Genomic DNA, 23,417 nt, shown 5'->3' with positions numbered 1-23,417 from the left:
CTCACATAAGTCTAGTAAAAAGCACTTGGTAATAATTAGAAAGTTGGAACAAATGTTTCTTTTAGTTTGGTATTTCGTATTTTAATCTGAATGGTAACTTATGCGGCACATGGGCTAAACGGCGAGATTAGAAACTACCATATTTTATAATAGTAGACAAGGGAGAGTGGGTAACCAGTCAGCATGCCCTTTCATGTACACAGTTAACCGAATAGCTGGATATAGCTAAAAGTGCGAAGCGTATTCATAGGCATATTGAGGACCCGCGTCTTGGATCATCAGATATACAGCTAAGTAGACTAACCATTGAATCACATCTAGCCCTCATTCTACTTTGAAGATACAGGAATATGACTTTTGGATGATGAATATCCCACATTTTTACATGGTTTGCAAAATTTTTGTATTTAGAAATCCTTATAAAAGTTCATAAAGTACACTATATCATGAATTTTATAAAAGTAGACGAAAGTGATATATCTCTTATCGAACGATATAGGATATGACTATTATATGCTTCAGAGTATCAGATGAAACTTCATACAATATAAGTTACCATGCAGCAAGAAAATCCAATACACGTGTTTCAATGAAAATATTTTCAACAAATCAAGGCTTATATAATACAAGAAACTACATGTTACTTATAGTGTCACTTTTCGCAAGTAAACTATTAAAAAGGATAATTAGACTTGATAATTTAATAAACTTTCAGTTGTGTGATATATGTAACCAGTAAAAAAATCTACATAAGTTTGTTTCATTGTGTAATAAATAAGTTTCTAGTTGCATTGCCCTCCTTGCAATGTTGAAATATCCACTTACGAGAAAGATTCAAAAGCTGTATTGTAAAAAATAGAGCAACTAAAAATATGGTGTTTGTATGGTAGTTTTATAGTCTCCTGAGTCTTCCGCACTCAAATAATGAGCTCGTAAGGGCTCTAGCTGATTCAGATCAATTCGAGGATGAGAGGCCTAACACATTTAATGAAGACGCTCAATACGAACCCCTTTCTCATTAATTAGAGCAACCCTTTGGGTTCACTCACTTATTAGGTCTTATGATTAGTTGATATTTTTTATGCTTGTAACTCTTAAGACTTCGTTTCATCCGAGACTTTATGTGTTTTATTATCCTAGCAGCGGTTTTATTCAATAAATGGCGAGTATTTTCTTTTACTATAGTCATACTAAATATTTAACCCATCACTAATACCAGTGAATAAAATATAACATTAAAAGCTGTATGATATGAATATGTATTTTTATCTAAACAGTTTCCTGTGTGATGTATTTAGTATCTGAATCTTAATATTCTGATGAAAAGATGTTTGTAATCGTAAAGTAATTTGATACAATAAATCTAAATAGTCTAGAAATAGTTAGTATTGAACATCGTAACTTGAATTGTCAGTTAAAATAACTAATTAGATATACTGTATTATATAAATTTGAAATGAATTTCTGAGAAGTAAGCTTGTCGATCTGTGCCTCAAATATTATATGTTTTTAATGTTATACTATCACCAACATAAGTAAGGCTGAGCAATTTGAAGCTTAAAGTTAAGACAATAATTATTCAAAACATTTTTCTAATTTTGCTTGAGTTACTAACAGCAGCAGAAAAAATGTGCCCACCATCGGTATCGAAACCCGTAGACAAATCTACACAATGTTGTGCCTATCATCGGTATCGAGACCCGTAGACAAATCTACACAATGTTGTGCCTACCATCGGTATCGAAACCCGTAGACAAATCTACACAATGGTGTGCCTACCATCGGTATCGAAACCCGTAGACAAATCTACACAATGTTGTGCCTACCATCGGTATCGAAACCCGTAGACAAATCTACACAATGTTGTGCCTACCATCGGTATCGAAACCCGTAGACAAATCTACACAATGTTGTGCCCACCATCGGTATCGAAACCCGTAGACAAAGGGCACAACATTGTGTAGATTTGTCTACGGGTTTCGATACCGATGGTAGGCACAACATTGTGTAGATTTGTCTACGGGTTTCGATACCGATGGTGGGCACAACATTGTGTAGAACCATCGGTATCGAAACCCGTAGACTAACAGCTGAGCCACTGGGGAATGGTGAGAGTTCTTTTATTAGTACATTATAATATTTAACAGTTTCCAAATATTAGCAGTAAACTCAGATTGTCTACAACCAACTATCATATTTTTAAAACCTAACATCATACGCAACCTTACAAACTTCAGACCACCCAAAAGTCCAATAAAAAATAAAACCTACGTGTGCAAGGATATCTACACTTAGGAAGAACTGCACACCAATTAATCAAATAGATAAATATATATATACAGTAGGCATAACGAAATCAGACTAAAGGGACGAAAACTAATATTTCCGTCATAATTGGACATGCTACTACCACTGGCCATCAGATAGAGTTTAATATTCTTAAAATTAAAAAGAAAGACCTATTCCAACAAAATTACACAAAGGCCAATTGTTTTGTTGAATTTCGAAAGATATCTGCGCTAGCCGTCTGTAATTTAGAAGTTATAGATTAGAGGAAAAGCAGCTAGTCAATACCACCCACAGCTAACTTTGGGGAAAATCTTCTATCGATATATTATAACACCTTCATAGCTAAATGTGAATGTATTCGGTGTAGAGATTAAAACCTGTGACCCGTAGATTGCGATTCGAGCGTAATAACTACCAGGCCATGCTAGGATTCACAAAAGCCAACGAATTAATTAAACTTTGAACATCTAACTGTGCCATCACAACTAGCAGTTACACAATTCAACACATTATTTTATTCAGCCGTATCTATATTTTCTTTCATTATCTTTTGCATAAGTTTAGTGTTTTACTCATTTTAAAGTTAGAAACGTTATTTTTAAGCTACCACAGGTAGGTGAAGACCGTTATATTAATTAATACCAATCATCACTATCTAACTGGATTGTCTGTGAAGTAAATGATAAAATTAATTGTAATTTTTATTTAATTATAAACTTTAACAGTCTAGAAATGTCAAACCAAAATTTACACTTCTAAATATATTCATAAAACACTTGCCACATTGTGAAAATGTTTTCAAATACCATTGCAACCTAACGTATTTCGAGCATTATTTTGTAATTTCGGTTTATAATAATATTTCTCCAGTGTGTTGAAACGAGTACGAGGAATAACTATATCAAAGCTATTTTGAAAAATTGTTTTAAATTACTAGATGTACTTCCGCAGGGTCCACGAAAGTGTTCTGTTTCAAGAGTAAATAAAACCATCATTAAGAGTAACAAATACTTTTATTTCTTGCTTTTGATCTCCCTATGTGATGCTGTGTTGTAGCCTACAAAGTGCATAATTCTTGTTGGTGATTCATGGCATGGGCAAGTTTTACTGACGTCACGACAACGTTAATTGTATCTTATATGACGTCATTTTAGTGTCTACTGACTGACTGACAGAAAACATACTACTGTATAGTGATACGAGTGATTAAAGAGGTGACCCCTCCAGGCGACTTTCGGCCCCCTTACGGGGAAATAATCTATATATTGTACTGAAAGATTTAAAATGTTTAATTTTATTTATAATAATTTTGACCTATGATTTTGAACCAATGAAACGTAGCTTACTATGATGATTAAATATTAATAATTTTTGGTTGGTTTGTTTTCAACACAAAGCTACACAATGAGATATCAATTCTGTTTCGACGACAATCCAATCCGTGGAAGGTCTTTAGATTTAAATTCTGTCATCCGTGAAGGGATTTGGGACCTGAAAGGTAACCATGTTGATGAGAGGGATAGGTTACCTAGAAACTGGTCAAATACCATAAAACGTGGCAAAATGGTTAAAAGTTTCTATGAGGTTTTGAGTCAGTTTTACTTCACCATACTTCATCAGTTTAGGTACGTGAATAATGTTATAACATTTCGTTTGATTCGTTATTTAATACTATATAGCGGACCAACTGTTTAATGATTGCATATATATGTTAAAGATTTCTTTTCTTTTTTAGCAGAGTTGAAATTGAAAAGATACTTAGTGACATATAGAGGTTTGTTGCACTTTTTGATTGGCCATACCAACATGTTAATTCAAAACTAAAATTTCATTTCGATCTGAAATTTAAAACTTGTTTCATACAATCTTAATTCATAGAATTACCATTAACTATTATAATATAATATAACCTTCTCCAACTTCGATTGCTCTTCATAAAAGAAACGCAATGTTTATACATGTTTGATAAAAAATATAGCTCCTTAAACTTTATATGCATAGATTTTACGCTTACTCTTCCTAATTCTTTGAAAAAATTACAGAATTCATTTTGTGAGCTCTAGATTGTTCAAGTTTAGTTTCATTGGTTATTGTTTTTAGAGCAAAGCTACATAATGAACTATTTGCGCTCTATCAACCGCGAAGAGCCGAGTCCCGTATTTTAGTATTTTAAGTTCGGAAACTTCCGGCTGATACACCGGGAGACAGTTTAGTTTCATTGGTTATTGTTTTTAGAGCAAAGCTACATAATGAACTATTTGCGCTCTATCAACCGCGAAGAGCCGAGCCCCGTATTTTAAGTTCGGAAACTTCCGGCTGATACACCGGGAGACCGTTTAGTTTCATTGGTTATGAAACAAAACCAACAACAAAGAAGTATATGTTAATCGATTTCTTTGATTATTTTATATTTCAATTATCATCAAACTAGTTTAAACAATATTTTGCTTTAAATATTAGAAAGAACTATGTCTTTTACAATTCACATAGGTTTTTATCAATTGTACATAGTTAAATTTTTGTATATTTTATTCACAAGGTTTAACTGACATCATCAGGTGGGATACAAGGACTGAGGCTCACATAATTTAATTTAGAAAAGAATCACGTTAGAATCTACATTCAATAGTAATCTACAATCATACGACTAAGCAATTACAAACTTAATAAAGTAACTTATTAATGAACTGTCAAATTTAGGAATGTATAAATAAAGAGCTTTTAGGCCTAAGTATTGAAATTCGTTCTATACACAAGAAGGAAGAGAGCGATTAAAGTAGATGTAAATGAATGCCTTTGTATTTGTTAAGAATGGGGATATGTTTTGTTTTTATTAATAGGTCTGGTTTTATTTTTCGTCTATTAATGTTGTTTTCTCTGCTGAGGATTTTTACCTGAGAAGAATCAAAGGAATGATCGTTCCTAAACATGTGTTTGAAAACATGAGATGGGTATTTTAAATGTTCACGCAAACGAGTAGAAAGTTGTCTGGTGATCTCGCCAATATAACAGTTTTTGCAATTCGTACATTCAGTTGCATACACATTTCCTAAGTTTCATCATCCATATACTTTTTGGATAGCAGTTGACCTAGCTTTTTTTAACCAGATTTTTTGGTAGCATGAGATAAGTTTGGGATGAATAGTAAAATACATGTAAATCTTCGAAGGAATAATTTTCTATGTCAATTTGTGGCTTATTTTCAAAGTAAGTACTTTTTGGATAGCAGTTGACCTAGCTTTTTTTAACCAGATTTTTTTGGTAGCATGAGATAAGTTTGGGATGAATAGTAAAATACAGGAAACATGTAAATCTTCGAAGGAATAATTTTCTATGTCAATTTGTGGCTTATTTTCAAAGTAAGTACTTGATTAACAACAGTGAGAGGGAAATTGTTTTGTACACAAAACTGAAATCTAAGGTTTTCTCTTTCTTTTTTTGAAACAATCTGTGTTGGAGCTTATGATTTTATTTTGACGAATAACACCTTTTGATATACCTAGCTTTTGGCATTGGTCATGAAGGTAATTCCAATTTCAAGGAATATAACGTCCAGTGTGAGTGTTCTTACAAAATACGAAGGTTTTGAAGCATGTGTTTGTCTTTTTAACAAGAACATTTAGAAATGACAATTTGTTATCAACTTCTTTTCCGTTGTAAATTTTATGAGACAAAAAAAAACAAAAAAAACATGAATAACGTTAAGGTTATCGAAGGCTGAAAAATATCATTGACATATCAAAACCAAAACAAAAAAGGTTTATAAAATGAATTTGAAGTGGTTGTTTCTTCAATTCTTATCCTAAATATATTGGCATGTACTGGAGCTACAGGATATCCCATAGGCCTTCAATTTGGATAAATTCACACCTTCAAATTGGAAAGTAAAAGATTTAACGGCAAGGAGAAACAGATGTCTTATAGTGTTTATGTTTAGGCGAAAACGGGGATTACAATCGTTCTGGTAACATTCCAGAGAAGCATTTATCGCTTAAAGGACGGGAACTTGAGCGAATATATTTTTTACATCAATTGTGACTAATTGAACAAAATGTCAAAATTATCGGAGTTTTTTATGAACATTTCAGAATTTTTTATGAAGGAGGAAGCACAATAAATATATTTAGAAAACATCTAAGCGAGGAATTTTTCTAAGTCGTAGTTGTAAGCTTTGTAAGTCGAAACAACAGGATGTAAAGGGAAACCAGGTTTGTGTGTTTTGGGAAGACCATAAATTTGAGAGGTATGAGAATTTTAGGGACAAAAAAATTGATATATACTAGCAGAAAGTTGAGAATTACTTTATAACTGTAAAATAAATTGATCTGATTCCTTCTCTTTGCAAGGGGTTAAGCTAGATTCTAATTTTTGGAAACGAAATGAATCTTCGAGAAGTGTGTGCACAATGAGATATTTGCGATGTGTCCTCCGCGGGTATCGAGTACCACATTGTTAGCATTATAAACCCTCAAAATTATGCCTGAGCCACCGGACAGCATTTATACATAAAAACAGACAATATTATTACGGAACTAAATGGCTTGGCAAGCTACCTTAATCATGTTTTGACGCTTTCAATATCAACGTTCTGGTAAAATGGAATTTCCATTGGAGAAAGTTTCCTAAGGGAAAAATCATAAAGAGATATCTTAAAAGAATAAAGCTTCATACTGAAAGCTTCATAATTTGGGGTATTATGTTTTAATAAATTGTTTGTTGATTACACATTTGAATATAAAGCATGTAGCTTTTGAAGTTTTAGGATTTTTGCGTTGTGGAAATAAATAACCGATTATTGACAAATTGAAATAAACCTAAAATATTTAAAAAAAGAAGAGATTGTTATATGTTTTTGTTATATTTGGAAAATGACCATCTTGTATAACTTTTAAAACTTGATAGAATATCTATAAACTCTTTTAAAAACATCACAGGACAATGAATATGAAAACAATATGAAAGCTTATTTTTACATAATAAATGGTTTACAGCTGTAAGCTGGCAAAGGATGATCTGTTAATAGGTAACTGTTATGATATTACATTACAATATGACTGATACTAATCGAAACCACACCATCCTTTACTAGCCCAGTACAACGTTCATTTAACAAGCGCCTATAATACCATTTATATTACACTTTAATTGTTTCATGCAGTTGTCGACAGTACCTTTCTCTGAATACCAGAGCTCATCAGACGGTTGCGTTACAAAATATGAAGCTCAGTTAAAGCATTACTTTTATCAGTCGTTTACAAAACATCAACCTGTCCTGATAAAGTCCGGCATTTAGCAAAATTCTTTTCAGCAACGACACGAAACAGACAAAGAAATAGCGAGCTTAAACTATTATTATACAATATATTTATTAGGCTAGTAAACAATGATGTGATTATATTATTATTATTACTCTCATTGGGGTGTAAAATCAGTAATTATTCACGTATGGAAATGTGTTTGTTTTAAAATAAAGCCACGGTGAACCATCTATTGTGTCTACCAGGGGGGAATCGAATCCTGGGTTTAAGCTTTGTAAGTCCGTAAAATTACCGCTGTCCATTGTGTTTTTATTACGCACACACACACACTGAAAATATAATAAACTTCAGTTGGTATGTATTAAAAGTATGAACAAATAGTTTGTTTGTTATCTTAATTCCAAAGGTGCACAATGGGCTATCTGTACTGTGTATTCACAAGGAATTAGTCCCAAATTGTAGTGTTATAAGCCGTCGTGGCTCCGGCTGAGCCATCGGGTTGAGGAGCTAGTGACTAGTAAAAATTTTTAACAAAACAACTGGGAAGAAAATAAACAACGTGTAATTCTTATAAAGAGATACTTTGTATATATTTCATGTTACATTTACTAATCCAATAAGGAAAAACATTTTCGCACAGCTAATGTGACATTCTGACAAGATTGTAATACGCTTCTCACACAATGTCAATGTAGCTTGGCCTAAAATCCTAACTTAAAGAATGTATTCAACTTTAAAGGTAATCATTATATTTATTATGAAATATTGAAAAGTATTTTAACAGTATGAGTTATTTTTTTCTTATTCGGAAATAAGATATTAATTTAAAATAAGAATACATATATATATATGTATAAACACAATAAACGTTACATCTTGACAATAACTCATTAATGGCTTAATTATTTGATTAGCATGAATTTCATTCAGTACATCATTAGATGTAAAGCTTACATCAGACTGTAGGCTGGTGCTTGTTAAAATAAAATCATTGTTTTATTGAGTAAGGAGATAATAACTGTAAATACTACAATACTTATTTACTAAGCTTATTTTCTGTTTTTAAATGTGTAAATAATGTGAGAGTAAGAACATTAAAATTATAATATCTTAAAATTCGGTGTTCAATTATAAGTAGAAATATTAATAAAGCTTATTGTTTCTCAAGAATTATTCAAAATAGATACACATCATTTACGCATCATGTTTTATTGACCAACAATATCATTTCTGTTTCTTTTCGACGATGTTAATTTTATAAGTCTTATTGTCATACATTTAACTATTATAACTCACAGCATTTTTCACATCACGATCAGTTTCATTGTTTTCAGAGAACATCAAAAATTTTAAATACTAGATTAGTTGATGTGATTTGAGGCAAGATTCAAAATATAACACCATTTTAAAAAGTAAGCATTACTGAGAGGATGATGGCTGGTTTCGTGAGATATGAAAAACAGACATTTTAAGTTATATCATATTTTCTATGTCATAAAACCATGTTGTCTCGTCTGACTGCTAGTCTGATATTGACGTCATTGTAAAGAACGGTTTCATTTTGTCAAAAATAATTTTGTTGGTTGTTTCATACTGGGCAGTACTTCACAGTGATATATATTGTGCTATAACACCTGGTGAGAACATTGATCTGTGTGTAGGGTGTATCTTTAAATTATAAATGAAGCAATGTACAAGGAGAATTGGAAATGCAATCAATATTCTTTTCAATGGGAAACAGGTAAAACCAAATTACAAATACACGTACAGTCGTCATTCAAGTACATTGGCATCAAACAAGATATTATTTACAATCTTTATACATTTCAGATAGTCATTTTTAATGTGCTCGTTTTAATTAATGTATAGACAACATAAAGGCATCCTTAATATATTCTAAAAAACAAGTAAACGACCAATGAAGACTGGATATATGAAACATAATTATTTATAATGCAGTGAGTAGACGAATATCTTAGACAGAAAATATATGAATTATACAACAGTGGAACTCGACCAGTGTCTTTCGAATACATGAATTTTAGTGCTGTAAGGGGACATCTAACGTGTTCGTCATAAATATCAACATGCAAAAGTTGAATGAGCAGAGTATATTTGATATACTAGTTATATTAGTTGTTAAAGAGCTTTTCAGTCTAAATTGATTAACTACTTTACATCAGCTTGACAACCATATTATTTTGTATGCATAAATCTAACAAAGTAAACGACTGATATTACCTGATTGCATCTGGCATAAAATTCTTTAGGTGATGGCCAGTGTGGAGAATATATACGTGCTATAATGCACCAGGTGGACGACAAATTTAGACCGGAAATATTAATGAGAATGTTTTCTACTCATAGTTATGAATAGTTAAATTTTAAATCACTTGAGATTTCGCAATAACCTTGGATCGAAACAAAGTGAGGAGGAGATGAAGGTTATCTAATTGAGGCAAAGTAAAACTAAGCTGAGGATTTGCAGTTAACGCAACAGACGTTACGAAATCAGAGTTACAGTAATAGGAAACTAAGAAAATATATACATGAGATATAACAGTAAAAACACAGAATTCTAAGACCCCTTACCACATCATAAGTAAAAAAAAAAAAGGTTGCGTGATAGCACTTGCTTTCAGAAATAGTTCATAATTGATAAAAGATCTAAATTTCCCACATAAATATAGGCATTACAGAAGCATAATTTAATATATGTAACTTATATATTTTAAGTGTATGGACTTATGATAAGAAAATATCACAAATTATTAACCTTTTACCTTAGACATTCTCATGACCTACCTAATTTTAAAATGAACTTTCAAATGAAACACATCTTAGTTATATCCACATCATCCTAGAGGGGAGTTACAGAAACTTATGACTAACCAGTCACTTGAATGATGTCACAACATAACTTTAGAAAATTGATAACATTCCACAGGGTATGAAACGTACAATCAACATCAAACAGAAAACTCAAAGATGCAAAACCGAAGAAAACAAACAGAAAATAACAAGAAATATATTTCACTGCAGTATACCGTTCTATGCTGGAAAATGTGACGACGAGGCGAAAGCTTAAAACTGTCCAAGTTGAGTACATTACAATATGGGATCGAAAGTTATATTACTATCTTACAAAGTTAAATACGTTACAATATGAAATCGGAAAGTCATATTCCTATTTTACAATCTATTAGAGTACGTGACTGAAACATTACAGGGCAGTTAAAGTAGATTGAGTCATGTGCAAATCTACAACATAAAGATAATACAATAATACACCACACCAAAGAAACAAAACATAGCAAAAAACCTTTTCATTTTAAAAGTAATAATCCATATCAAACACAACCCACAGTAACACAAAGCAGACGTGCTAACCTAAGCCTAGGATAAGCTAGACAAATATCCCAACCTAAACGGTATAACACACGCCTCTAGTCTATTCTACTCTTACCACGTGTTATATAACACTATAAAAATATTTAAAAAAACTAGTGTTATAGTAAACCCAAACACTGAAAAATCAAAGTAATAGTAAGTAAATAAATGAATGATATGCTACAATTAAAATAAGTAAAATACATTAATGAATGAAACAGAGCAAACTATGACAGTAGGTTTCACAAAATAAAATCAGCATTAAAACAAACTCAAATTTGGAAACTTTATATCATGGAATAGTGAAGAAAACATTAGTTGAGCACAAGATCTGAATTACAAACAAAATTAATTGAGGTTATATTCAACACTGATCTGATAAACAATCAAGTAATATTTTTGGAAGAAGGGTCAGAAAATATGTACACTTTAAACTATATACAATATTAAACTTTCGTGTGCAAACCTGAAAGAACGAAACCATATCAGATGTCAATTTATTTTAGTGAAAAACTTTAATCACTTTCATGTAAATATTATTTTAGGGATTGTCATGGTTAGTAGCCTATACGACCACCCAAGTCTGATTATTAATTACTTGTTATTTTGTAAATAGTTAAGAATGAATAACTAATTTTTAATTAGATTTAGGTGATTTCTCTGACTGATATCATAATGACTGATATCCGATCACAACAAAAACTTAATTAATTTATGATGAAATTACCATCCACTCGACCTGCGAAGGACATTTATGCAACAAAAATACGGTAACTCTGTGCATTCCTCACAAAACCTCATAAGATTTTATTAAAGTTTATAAGTATTTTGTACACAAAGAATGACATTATCCTAATTACATCTTTATAATAAAAATGTTATTCATCTACAGTAGTTATTTGCACTGTTAAAATAGTTTCAGTGCAAGGTGATTTTCATGTTAAGTATAAAAATACTTTTCTTCATATTATATTTTTCATATTTCATTTGCCTAACCTCTGGAACCTCCTAAATGAATATCGAAAGTTTTTTGTTTTTTTTTAAGGTAAATATTTGTTTTTTGTTGTTAAGTTTCTTTACCATATCACTAACTCTAGCTATTATCATTGACATACAATGCAATGAAGTGAATAAAATTAGGGGGAAGAAAAATATATTTGTACCTTTTCATTTTTTGTAGAATATCTTTAACGATGTTGTTTTGCTTATATTCGTAATTTTGGGTCTTTTCCTTTTCATATATAGTTAATTTTTAATGTTTTATTTTCATCTCGACGCAAGTCAGTGGTGCCCTCAAGGCATATTACAGTTTCTTTGGGAGGCACTTAAACCCTTCAGCAAAATGTTCATTCAGTGCATAATATCTTAAGCCTTGAGAGCAAATATAAAGTATGATGTATATTTACAAAATTTTTAAACCTTTTAATTATACATTTTATAACATAACTAACACATAATTAACTAAAATATAATAGTAAGACCTAAATACAATTTAAAATGTATATCTAACTATAACATATTTAGGTAAGAACCAACTGTAAGTGCTATAGTTGATCAAACAGCCAACAATACTGTGGTCAGTTAGATGTACTTTGTGACAACAACTTGGTGCCAATTTCAAAATAACCATTGTTAGATTATACTTAAAATGAACTTTTTCTAATAACTATACACATGTGTTTGTAATGTCTACATGGAGGCTATAAAACTCAAACAAATCTGTTGAAGGTAGGTGTGGAAATTGTCAAGAGTTGAAAAAACTTGTTACTTGTTTCAACTATATTCATTCAGAGTACTTTGAAATGAGCGAGTCAAAAGGTTATGTAAGCAACTTATTGTCTAGGCATACCTCTATACAACTAGCATTGTATTATTGAAAATACAGAGAGCCAAAGTAAAGAATTTTCATAGCTTGTTGGTCACGTGACAATACATCTGAAGTTTTAAGTAGTTATTTTTAAAGGTTTCTCTTGAAATAAAGGACTTAACTTAGATAACATAAAACTTCCAATCATACCATGTATTATAAAGTTAATTTCATTCACATTGACATTAAAGGTGTTTAATTAAATTTTTAATGTAACACAGTGACGTGTGCAGAATAGGGTTTAAAGGGCTAGTCTATGATGAAGCAGTTTCTCATTGGAATGGCAGTACTTCTGTTTAAACATTTTAATATGTGAACCTTAGATTAGTTCGATATACAGATTTATTTAGTTTTTTTTTTAATTTGTCTTTTTTTTGAATGTGATCTCTCGGAATTTGCCATTCAACTGTGCTAAAAAAGCAAACTCGACAATCTCTTTAACACCTTACTGAAGAGACCAAGACATATGACATACTATCACTATTAACCTAAGACACATGTAACAAATCACTCTGAGTTCTTGTGCACATTCCCCTACTGAGCGGCTTCCCCACAAAACAGGTACTCCTATTTATTAGTCGAGAAGATTCATCTGCTTCAAAAATGTCAAAACCTTTTCTTGATGCATATGTCAGACAAAATAAGTTAATACTAGTCCTGCTTCACCTGTTACTGCACATATGACCTTACATGATGATGATAAAAACTTGTCGAAACGTTGTACATTTGCTGTTATATTAAAGGTTTTCTTCATTACCCATTCAAGCCGTCTCCAGCCATTACATAAATTATAATCTGACCTTATGAAACCTAATTACGTGGTAATAAAATAATGTAGATTGGACATTATGAGTGTTGTAGCACTTTGCGTACGACCAGTATAGTCTAGATATATTATTTACATTGAAGTAGGTAAACGACCAATATAATGTGATTGTATGATATTTGGTGGTAGAACGATATTTTTGTTTGGACATCTGAAATATAAAGCATTTATGTGTGTGTTTGAAGTTAAGCACAAAGCTACACAATGGGCTAGCTGTGCTCTGCTCACCACTGGTATCGAAACCCGGTTTCTAGCGTTGTAAGTCCGAAGACATACTGCTGTGACACTGGGTGGCAATATAAAGCATTTAGAAATATATCTTTGTAACTTGGATCTACAAATATTAATATATTAATTGAAAGACTAATGCAGTCTATAAATCGCACTTTTCGAAGGACCATTTTAGTCTATATATATAAAACACAGTAGGCGAATGATTAATGTAATGTTGATGTACCATGTATGTCATAAAGCAATTACTAGGCGATCGTGCTTTCTGGAAATGTATTGTTTGTGTGTAACTACATCACAATAAGACTGATCATACTTTTATGCAAATCTTTATTTATCAGCTCTGTACAACGAGTTTCCAGTAAGAACATAATATCATTGCGACCGCACATCGTGTGCGTAGCACGCAACTGCAGACGAAGCATTTTGCCCTATACCAGTGCTCATCAGATCGGGAAAAAATGTAACACACAAAGTCTCGGTCGAAACGCTATTTATTATGATGTAATGTCATTCAAACTACCGAACAATAGATCAAATTTCGCCAGTTTAAAGTGTTCTATACGATAATAATTCGTATTATGACGACTATTAAACAAACTTACAGAGACTACATTAAACCTAAACTATTAGACTAATTGTCATCTATTAGTCTTTACAATTGTTACATACACAACATAACCTGTAAATGAATTATAAAAATTAAGCATTACCCACATTGACCCTACTTGCTGTTGTTATCCAATGACTGTAAACCAATTGTTTAAAATATTCTGAGATAGTATTACACTCTAAAGGTCACGATAAAAATAAGTACCAAGATCTTTCAATTTTGTAAACCTGGAAGCAGTACAGTTTTTGCTTGTTTGTTGAACTTCGCACTACTCTATTCGAAGGCTATCTTCGCTAGTCGTCCCTAATTTAGAAGTGAAAAACTTGAGAGAAAGCAGATAGACGGCATCAACCACCACAAACCCTTGGGCCACTCTTTTACCAACGAAATGTGCGATTGACAGTTGCATTATAAAGGTATCTCAGCTGAAAAGGCGAGCAAGTTCGGTGATTGGATTTGAACTAGCAACCCACAGATTACTAGTCGAACCGCTTCTAATCACCAGCTCATGCCAAGCCGCCAACACAATATATCGATATAATATCAAATAAGCATTAATATCATATTTTAAAATGTAATGATTTGCATTTCGTAAGTCGATGTAAGTCACGTGCTGTAGTAAATTCGTTTACGATAAATTAATTATTTTGAGGTGCAAATGTAATGAAATTTGAAAATCGAATTATAATTGAGTAGGTTGTCCACCAATGTAAATTGTAATGGAGTAGGTAGTTCAGTAATATAAATTGTAATTGTGTAAGTAGTCCAGTAATGTAAATTGTTATAGAGTAGGTTGTCCAGTAGTGTAAATTGTATTAGAGTAGGTAGTTCAAGAATGTGGATTATAATGTGGTAGGTAGTAATTATATAGCAATTATATCTCAAGTTTTGAATGACTAATATACCAGAATGTTTGAAATTAGGAAATAGAAGATCCATGAATATAATCTTCAGCAACTGATTAGGAAGACTACTTTAAGCTCAAGTTCCTGCATTCTTTATTCTGTGAAACCGAATAGCGTACTTTTAGGTCAACAAAGAACTATGTATTTTAGGGGTACAAATTGTATTCTGCAGATTTTATGTACAGAAAAGAGAGCTAGGTTTAAGAACTATTTGACCTTAAACAACTTATTATACGACATGCACTTAACAGATAGGTAATGTATTTTGGTGAGAAGAAATACTCACCATGGTTCTACAAAGGTTTATTTCACAAAATTTAATTTACTTTTGGGCAACAAACAAACTAGTATTCTAGACTCATAAGTTTTATTTGCGAACACTGTGGTTAACTGCACTTTATAGAAAAGGATTATACGTGAATGCTGCCCTTGGGAATGGCAATTGTGATTAATCTGTAATCTTTATTACACTTTTTATCGAAATTTCCATCATAGCAAGGTCGTACGAAAGATGGTGAGTTCAATCTTAGACCTCACATCTTGTAAACTTTTTACAGATTCTCTACTGTAAATGGACCAACTTTAAGTAGACCAAAATCCATTTGAGTAGCATTTCATTGTTGAATCGTTGAGAATTTGTCGTTAACCAATTATACAAATATTAATCGTATCTCTCGTTCACCCGCCTTAAAAATGATTTTTTAATCATTTTACTGTAAAAAATGACCAAATGAAGTTCTTGAAATTCAAATTCCATGTATAATATATATAATAAGTGAATTATGTGAAGAACTGGTACTTCACATACAAAAGTGAGTACCTAATTATAATTTCCTCTTCAGTAGTACTTTCATAAACTTGGTTTAAGCTAACATTCAATAAAAAACTATATTATGTGTTTTGCTTATAAAGATCAAGTAAACTTCTTATGCCACAAACAAAAACTCTAGTTATATTTCATCGTTTTCAGTGAATGTCAGTACACCCTGGCCATTCCAATCTACACGGGCTCGATAAATTTAACTATTTACCTTTATAAATTGTAAACACTCGTACCAAAGGCTCAACATAAAACAGCACGTTTTTTTTTCCCGGGCTATCCGTCGTCTTTTACTTTGATAGACACATACTGGAAATTTGAGTTATCATTCAATTGGACATTTTTATTGTTTATTATGAAGGCAATAGTCTGGCACTTTCAATAGTCACTTCAAAATGTTTTGACCAGTAAATATTTCATGAATCTAAACTATATCTCTAATAGTCTCATAAGGTTAGATGAAAGCAAAGAAATTACCTTTCTAATCTGCGTATCAAAAAATATAAGTCCGATATTAACTAATACCACAGATTTTTAACCATTCAGCAGAAGTTGGTGATAATAAATTCTGATATACTGCATGTATTGTATTACAGTCATACCAGAATAGAGGAAACACAAGGAGTATTTATTTGTCGATTGAAACATCTAGTTAGCTAATATTTGGTCTTGAATATAACGTATAATTTTACACTTGATATTGCTTTCCCTTATATTTTTTTACAATAATTAGCCTTAATTTCCTTCTATTATTAAATACACAAGTTAACAAAAACTAACTCGTTTGTTTATATTTGTTTAAGAACAAAGCAACTTTTTGTCCGTTTTTAGCGCAAAGTTGCACATTGAGCTATATGTGCCGAGCTTACCACAAGGATTGAACTACGAATTTTATCGTTATAAGCCATGAGCTACCTAAAGAGAGGTCAGAATAATGTAATTAATAAAAATGTCTTTCATTTTTAAGGACAAAGTTTGAAGCACCTTTGAATTTTTGTATTTTTTTCTAATTATCTAATTTCGAAATGAATGTGATATACAAACATTCTATGCAAGATCAATATTTTTAGACCTCAAAAGCAAAATTTGAAACAATTCTTTGTATAGTGTAGCCGCTAATGATTTATCATTCTGCATTTCTATTACCGTTTGTTGTTTTTATAGATTAAAAATCTATTTATAGCTTATTCAACTCTTTCATTTCTATCCCTGAAAAATTAGTATTGTATTATTATTTACGAAATAGTTTTTTGAGCCTCGTACCTTTTAAATAAGTTAACATAAAAATCAGTAAAGTATTCGCAAATGTTGCTCATTTATTTAATAATGATTTTGTTGTAAACTTACTTTCATCTGTATTTTAGAAATACTTGTCGAATTTTCCACTATATTCAATGAACCTTTGTTTATTTGTTGTTATGCATAAAGCTATACAATGGGCTGTCTGTGCTATGCTCATCACGGGTGTCAAAGCCCGGTTGTTAGCGTTATAAGTCTTCATATGTATCGCTGAACCACTGGGGGACTTCAAGGAACCCAAAATACCCTCCGGAACTTTTTTTTCAACTCCTGCAGATGGCGTTATTGATCTTTCTTTATACAATATTAATATTTGCAAATCCCCATTATCTGAGCATCATGTATATACAGATCGTGAGATTTTATGACAAAAAACTGAGTTGCTATTTAACTTTTTTTTGTAATATAATAATAACAATTTTCTCGAATCACTAGAAATGTGTTAACATTCATATGCTATTCTGAATTGAGACTTGAGTCCTCCAAGTTCCATTACAAAATCTAGGAACTCTGTATTCACTAATAATTAGAATTCTCAACTCTCATTTGTATATAGTGTTTACATGTTTGTATATTGTGAGTTGATAAGTCACATATATGTTTTTCTCAACTTTTAAATAATGTATTTAACACACCGTTTATAAAAATCGCTAGTTTTCTAGAATTATTCTTGAACTGTGATATAAGTTTCACCTCTGATAATGGACGTGCATAAACAGTCGTTTGAAACATGTGAGGCCAACTTGTTTATATCTCTTGATATAATACTTGTATTTAAAATCATTCATTGCATACAAAAAAGGCTGAATGGTAATTTAATTTTATAATGTTTTTGTTGTTGTCGTTTTTATCTTTTATAAACATTTTAGTTTTAACAACTGTTCTGTGTGTTAAATACTCATTATTGGAAAGTTTTCGTTTACTTTCTAGCACATCATTCAAGGCTGTAGACAACATGTTTGTCAACATTGTGATGAAACATTTCTGATTATCCCTACTTTACTTACTACATTATAGAGAGAAAAGCAAGGTTCTGTTATTTCAAACAGGACAATGAATTTTAAAAATACTTTTTTGGATCTGAATTCGAGAATCGTCCCAGAATGACCAGACATGATAGAATGATTCCTTCTTAAAATGTTCACTTATTCTTCTGATATATGAAAACATACTATAACATGTTTTACGATACGAGGTGTTTGGTCTCTTATTAGAATGGTGCATTCTCCATAGATCAATAACACTGACAATCTATCTATTCTAGATTTAGCTACTTCTTTTGCCTTGAGATAATTTACACTATAATAATTTATAAACCCCATCCTTGGATTAGATTTCAATGAACACATAAGAGAATGAATAGAGTTTCAAGCGGTTTGATTCATTTCATGGAGGTTAGGGTAGAAAACGGGTTCATTATTCATTTCATGGAGGTTAGGGTAGAAAACGGGTTCATTATTCATTTCATGGAAGTTAGGGTAGAAAACGGGTTCATTAGCGTTATGTGTGTATGTATCACGAACGTTCTTCAAAAGTTAGACATAAATAATGAAAAAATCACATTGTTTCGTAATTTCTCCTAAGCTATGTTATTAGTTCTTCTGTAGACTACATAATAATTCAAAAGTTGGATCACTGTGTTGAAAACCTCGTACACTAACACAACAACAACAAGAAAAAACAAATATAAAACATGAGTGCATTATGCATATAAGCTATGTTTTCTTAAAATTCTAAAAATAGAATGTACTGCTTTCATAAGATATTAAAAACTATTTATTTAAATAATGAAAGCTTTTCTCTCTCTTAACCACATCAAAAACAATTTACAGTTTGCAAATTTCCCTATAAGTAGATTTTTTTCTTTTGTGTTTTTTCATATAATTAAATGCGTTGTGAATATTTATTTATCTTATTCAGAACATCAACTTAACGAGTTCTGTCAACATTCTTTTTATTGGTTTCTTAATCAGTTTTATAAAACACTTTTAGAACCTTCGTCACAATTATTTCAATTACCCTGTTCTTGTTAACTTCCCTCGCAGACGTAGTTTGATCTTCTTTCAAACTTAGATTTATATTTCAAATTTTTCTTAAACTCAAACTAATTTTCCTTAAATTAGTTGAAATTCCATTAATGTCTTCATAACGGCATGTTGTGGACTTTCCATATGACGTTTACGTCCATTCTTATGTGAGAACTCTCGGAAGTTGTTTTGTACTTCAGATCTATGATTCTCCCATGTTCATCACTTATTGTATATGCGAAATTTATTTAGTTATTCTACATATTATAGTTCTCTCACGTTTAACGATCAATAGAGACTAATTCTTTACAGCATTCTCTATTTTGGATTTTATTTGTTAAAAGGAAATGAATACAATTTTGACTCTGTACACCAGGAATACCTAGTTTCGGTTTAACGCGACATTCAATCTCAGAAGTGGGCTACTTGTGCTTGTAAATACAATTACTTAACAAGCTCTATGCGAAACTTCAGTAAAACTTTGTTATTATTAATATGTTACCCATATAGTTTGATATCAGTTTAATAGATAAAAGGCACATAAAGGTTTTTTTAACATTATGAATGTCAATTATATAACAGACTAGTTGATTTATAATTGTATGTTCTTCTATAATGTAGTTAGCTATTCGGAGATTATGCTAATTAAATGTATCATTTTCAAATGAGTATGAATTATCTTTAAATTTCTCTTCCTGAGATATGTGGTAGAAATCTACTGATATTGATCACCAATAATTCTTTACAAACCTCAGCACTTATCTTTCTTTTGCAACACTGGAAAGTGTATCAAAGCCATCGTCCCCATATTCATATTTTGTATGTGTGTATCTAAAAGCCGCGTGAGATCATCAAATAAGCGTAGTTTCTTTATCTAAACTTAACATTTGATGAAATGTTACAAAAATATGAAGATTGGGTTTCAAATCCTACCAATAATATTGCAAAGTGGATAATAGATATTACAAAAAAATGTACAATTTTTATGTGTTCCTTCTTTGGCCAGGAACAATATAATTTTTTCCTAATTTGCATTAATAATGATTCTATGTTTTCTTGGATTAAAACAAGAGGCGGTGAGGGCACTATTCCCATCTCGTTTAGTGTATTTTGGAGAACACCGTGTAACAGCAAGACGTTTAAAAAAACGAATATATCATTTCTGATTGCATTTTGTGGAACTTTTTGTCATGATTCGACATAGTGGTATATTATGAAATATTCTCTTTATTTCTTCAACGTTTAACATTCAATCTCACACCAATATATGTTTAATATCTTTCAAAGAGCATCTTTCTTCTATAAACATAAATTAAAGTATTTTTATCTGAATGAAGACTGAGTTGCTACAGCAACTGCTTCACATAATAACAGCTAAGAATCATTATCGGTAGGTTCTAGAACATTAGCCTTTTGTTATATTGCTAACTATTAAATGAAGAACCTTGTGAATGATTCCTTATTGTACTGAGATACATATATACGTATGTCATAGCACTTTAATAATCTTGGTCAAATTTCCTACGACTTATAATATAATATTCTACTTACTCAGTCTATATTTTACCACTGAAACTGTTTTCGCTGATAATAAGAACTTGACCACATTACTTGAACAAAGAAAATTTTTCTTATAACTCATTGAAAACTTTGACTTAAATAATGAAAAATATCACTCTAAATATCTGGTTTAGGTATCCATGGTGGACATAGCAAAGATAGCCCATTCTGTAGCTTTGTGTTTAATAACAAATAAATTAAAATATTTAACTCTCTGTAGTACCTTAGATGCAAGACTAAACTTTTCCTTAGTTTCTGTAGTACCTTAGAGGCAAGAATAAACTTTCCCTTAGTTTCTGCGTCCGAGAAGATATTTTTATTTTACTAAGAAATATACCTATAACAGCGTCACCAGTAGCCTGTCATGGCTTGGTGGTTAGGGCTTTCGATTCTCAATTCGAGGGTTGTGGGATCGAAACTAGGCGCCTAACATAATCATTTACCATTATTTACTGAGCTGCTCACAACAACCTCGCATATAGTATGAATTTATAGCCACGTAAATCAACTTTCAATGAAACCTAATCAACTTTTTTAAATAGGTCATAGACATTCCCAGCGTTTCATATAGCATACCTGTTTAGGTTTGATGCAAAATACCCAACCGATTTTGCTGTAGGCTAAAATATGCACGCATAACTTCAGCGAAGCACGAAAATCAGTAGAATAAATCCCCACTCACAAAAGTAGAAATATCTACTATGGTAATCATCCATTTTTAGTAAACTCATTGAAATTTTCGTAGAAAATAACGTAGAGACAAAGTACAACAGCGAACTTGATCGAGAAATAATTAATCCTCAACGTGGCAGTTCTCAATCAATGCACTATAAATTGCACAAATTATTTTCCAATTAATGCACATTAGTAAAACACCGGATATTTTTAATGGCGGAAAACGAAAGACTTAGAGAAATTTTTCAGGACGAAAAAACGAAGGCACTTGAATTAATTTTAAAATTACCCTATGATATACTAAATGCTGCATTCATTACTATTGTCCAGGTTTGAGAATAATATTCGTAGACATTTTTTTCCGTACCTGCTTGTAAAACTATAATAAGGCTGGAGACTGTTATAAATATACACATTGTTTACTCTAATAAAATGAAGCATTTCGAACTAATATAAAATGGAGCATTTCTGATTAGTATAATGGTGCTTAAATGGCTTCTACGGTTCTGCGATACTAAAATTGCTTTGAAGAGCTTATTTTGGTAGCGAAGAAGAACTTAGAAAATTTTAGAATGTGGAAAGCTCGACTTTCAAGAATCAACTTCAAAATAGCCCTACAACCTCCGCAGAAGTTTCTTTAGTAGCTGGGCATAGATTTTGGCGCTGTTTTTGCTGTAGGCTTCGGTGTTTGAATGGCTTCGAAGAGAAATGTGGCCAGTAGCGATAAAAAAAAACTATTAAAATCTCTCCTTCTCTTTCAATAATCAACATAAAAATAGTCCTAATACCTGTGCAGGAGTTTTTAGTAGCTTTGCCCAGGTCTGAATAAAATGTTCATAGCCTTTTTTTCTGTAGACTTGTGAAACAAGAATAATAGGAATAACAATAACATGAAGAACAAATGAATGAATTTTGAATTTTGTTTTACAATCGGAAAATCAACTTTTTGGCTATTATCAATATTTTAGTAGACTTAGCCGTTGCAATAGAAGTTCTTGATTGTCGTTTCAAGGTCAAGTATGCTTTTTTAAGATGGTTTTTGCTCGTATGTTTTAATAGAATTTTTGTGAAATACCTGGGCAAACCCTATTATGAACCACTATCGTGGTTCCTGATATGTAACTTTTTACATAAAGTGTGGTCAACCCACCCTTGTATTTTTACAATAAATTACTACTTTCATTAACACAAAAGCTTTTTAGTCCGTTATACGTTACATTAATGATGGTCAAACAAATTTGTACATTTCGTGTAATATTTAGAGAAACATCGTTACATTGGAACTGTTTATTGTTTTTTTATTATCAAATAGTATTAACTTCTGTTTTATGCCTTAGTTTTCATGTTTATTTTCGAGTTAAGAGTTGCTAAGATAATTTAAAAACTCATGACAGTTGAAAAATATAATCCTAGGAATTAAACTCATTACTGCTTTTATTACAATGAAATTGCTCAAGAAGATATGCCATACACTGCTAATAGATCACCAGAGGTTCAATATACAGAGCGTGGTCACAAGTAAGTAGATACCACCTTTTCAGAAAAAATGAAGTTTTCTGTCATATTCACTTGAATTGATATATTTATAATTTAATTAATATCTAGTAGATGTTCCTTTCGCTTCGTGGAGTTCGTTGGTCATTTGGGGCATCGTGAG

General features: G+C 31.3%; 1 protein-coding gene across 5 annotated transcripts in view; it reads left to right on the top strand.

Annotated features, from left to right (window-relative positions):
• The window catches only part of LOC106457153 (vesicular acetylcholine transporter-like), a 316,981-nt gene that overhangs the window by 44,377 nt on the left and 249,187 nt on the right, over positions 1 to 23,417 (top strand). The window contains exon 1 of one of the 5 annotated variants that reach the window (XM_022382973.1): positions 15,281 to 15,326. The exons of the other annotated variants lie outside the window; for them this stretch is intronic. The gene's annotated coding sequence lies outside the window, so the exon portion shown is untranslated. Of the gene's footprint in view, positions 1 to 15,280; positions 15,327 to 23,417 lie in introns of those variants that run through there. 5 annotated transcript variants of the gene reach the window in all.

This window comes from Limulus polyphemus, unplaced genomic scaffold (assembly GCF_000517525.1).
Source record: "Limulus polyphemus unplaced genomic scaffold, Limulus_polyphemus-2.1.2 Scaffold297, whole genome shotgun sequence".
Lineage (NCBI taxonomy): Eukaryota > Metazoa > Arthropoda > Merostomata > Xiphosura > Limulidae > Limulus > Limulus polyphemus.
The sequence above is the reverse complement of the archived record's forward strand: the minus strand, read 5'-3'. Positions and strand labels throughout refer to the sequence as shown.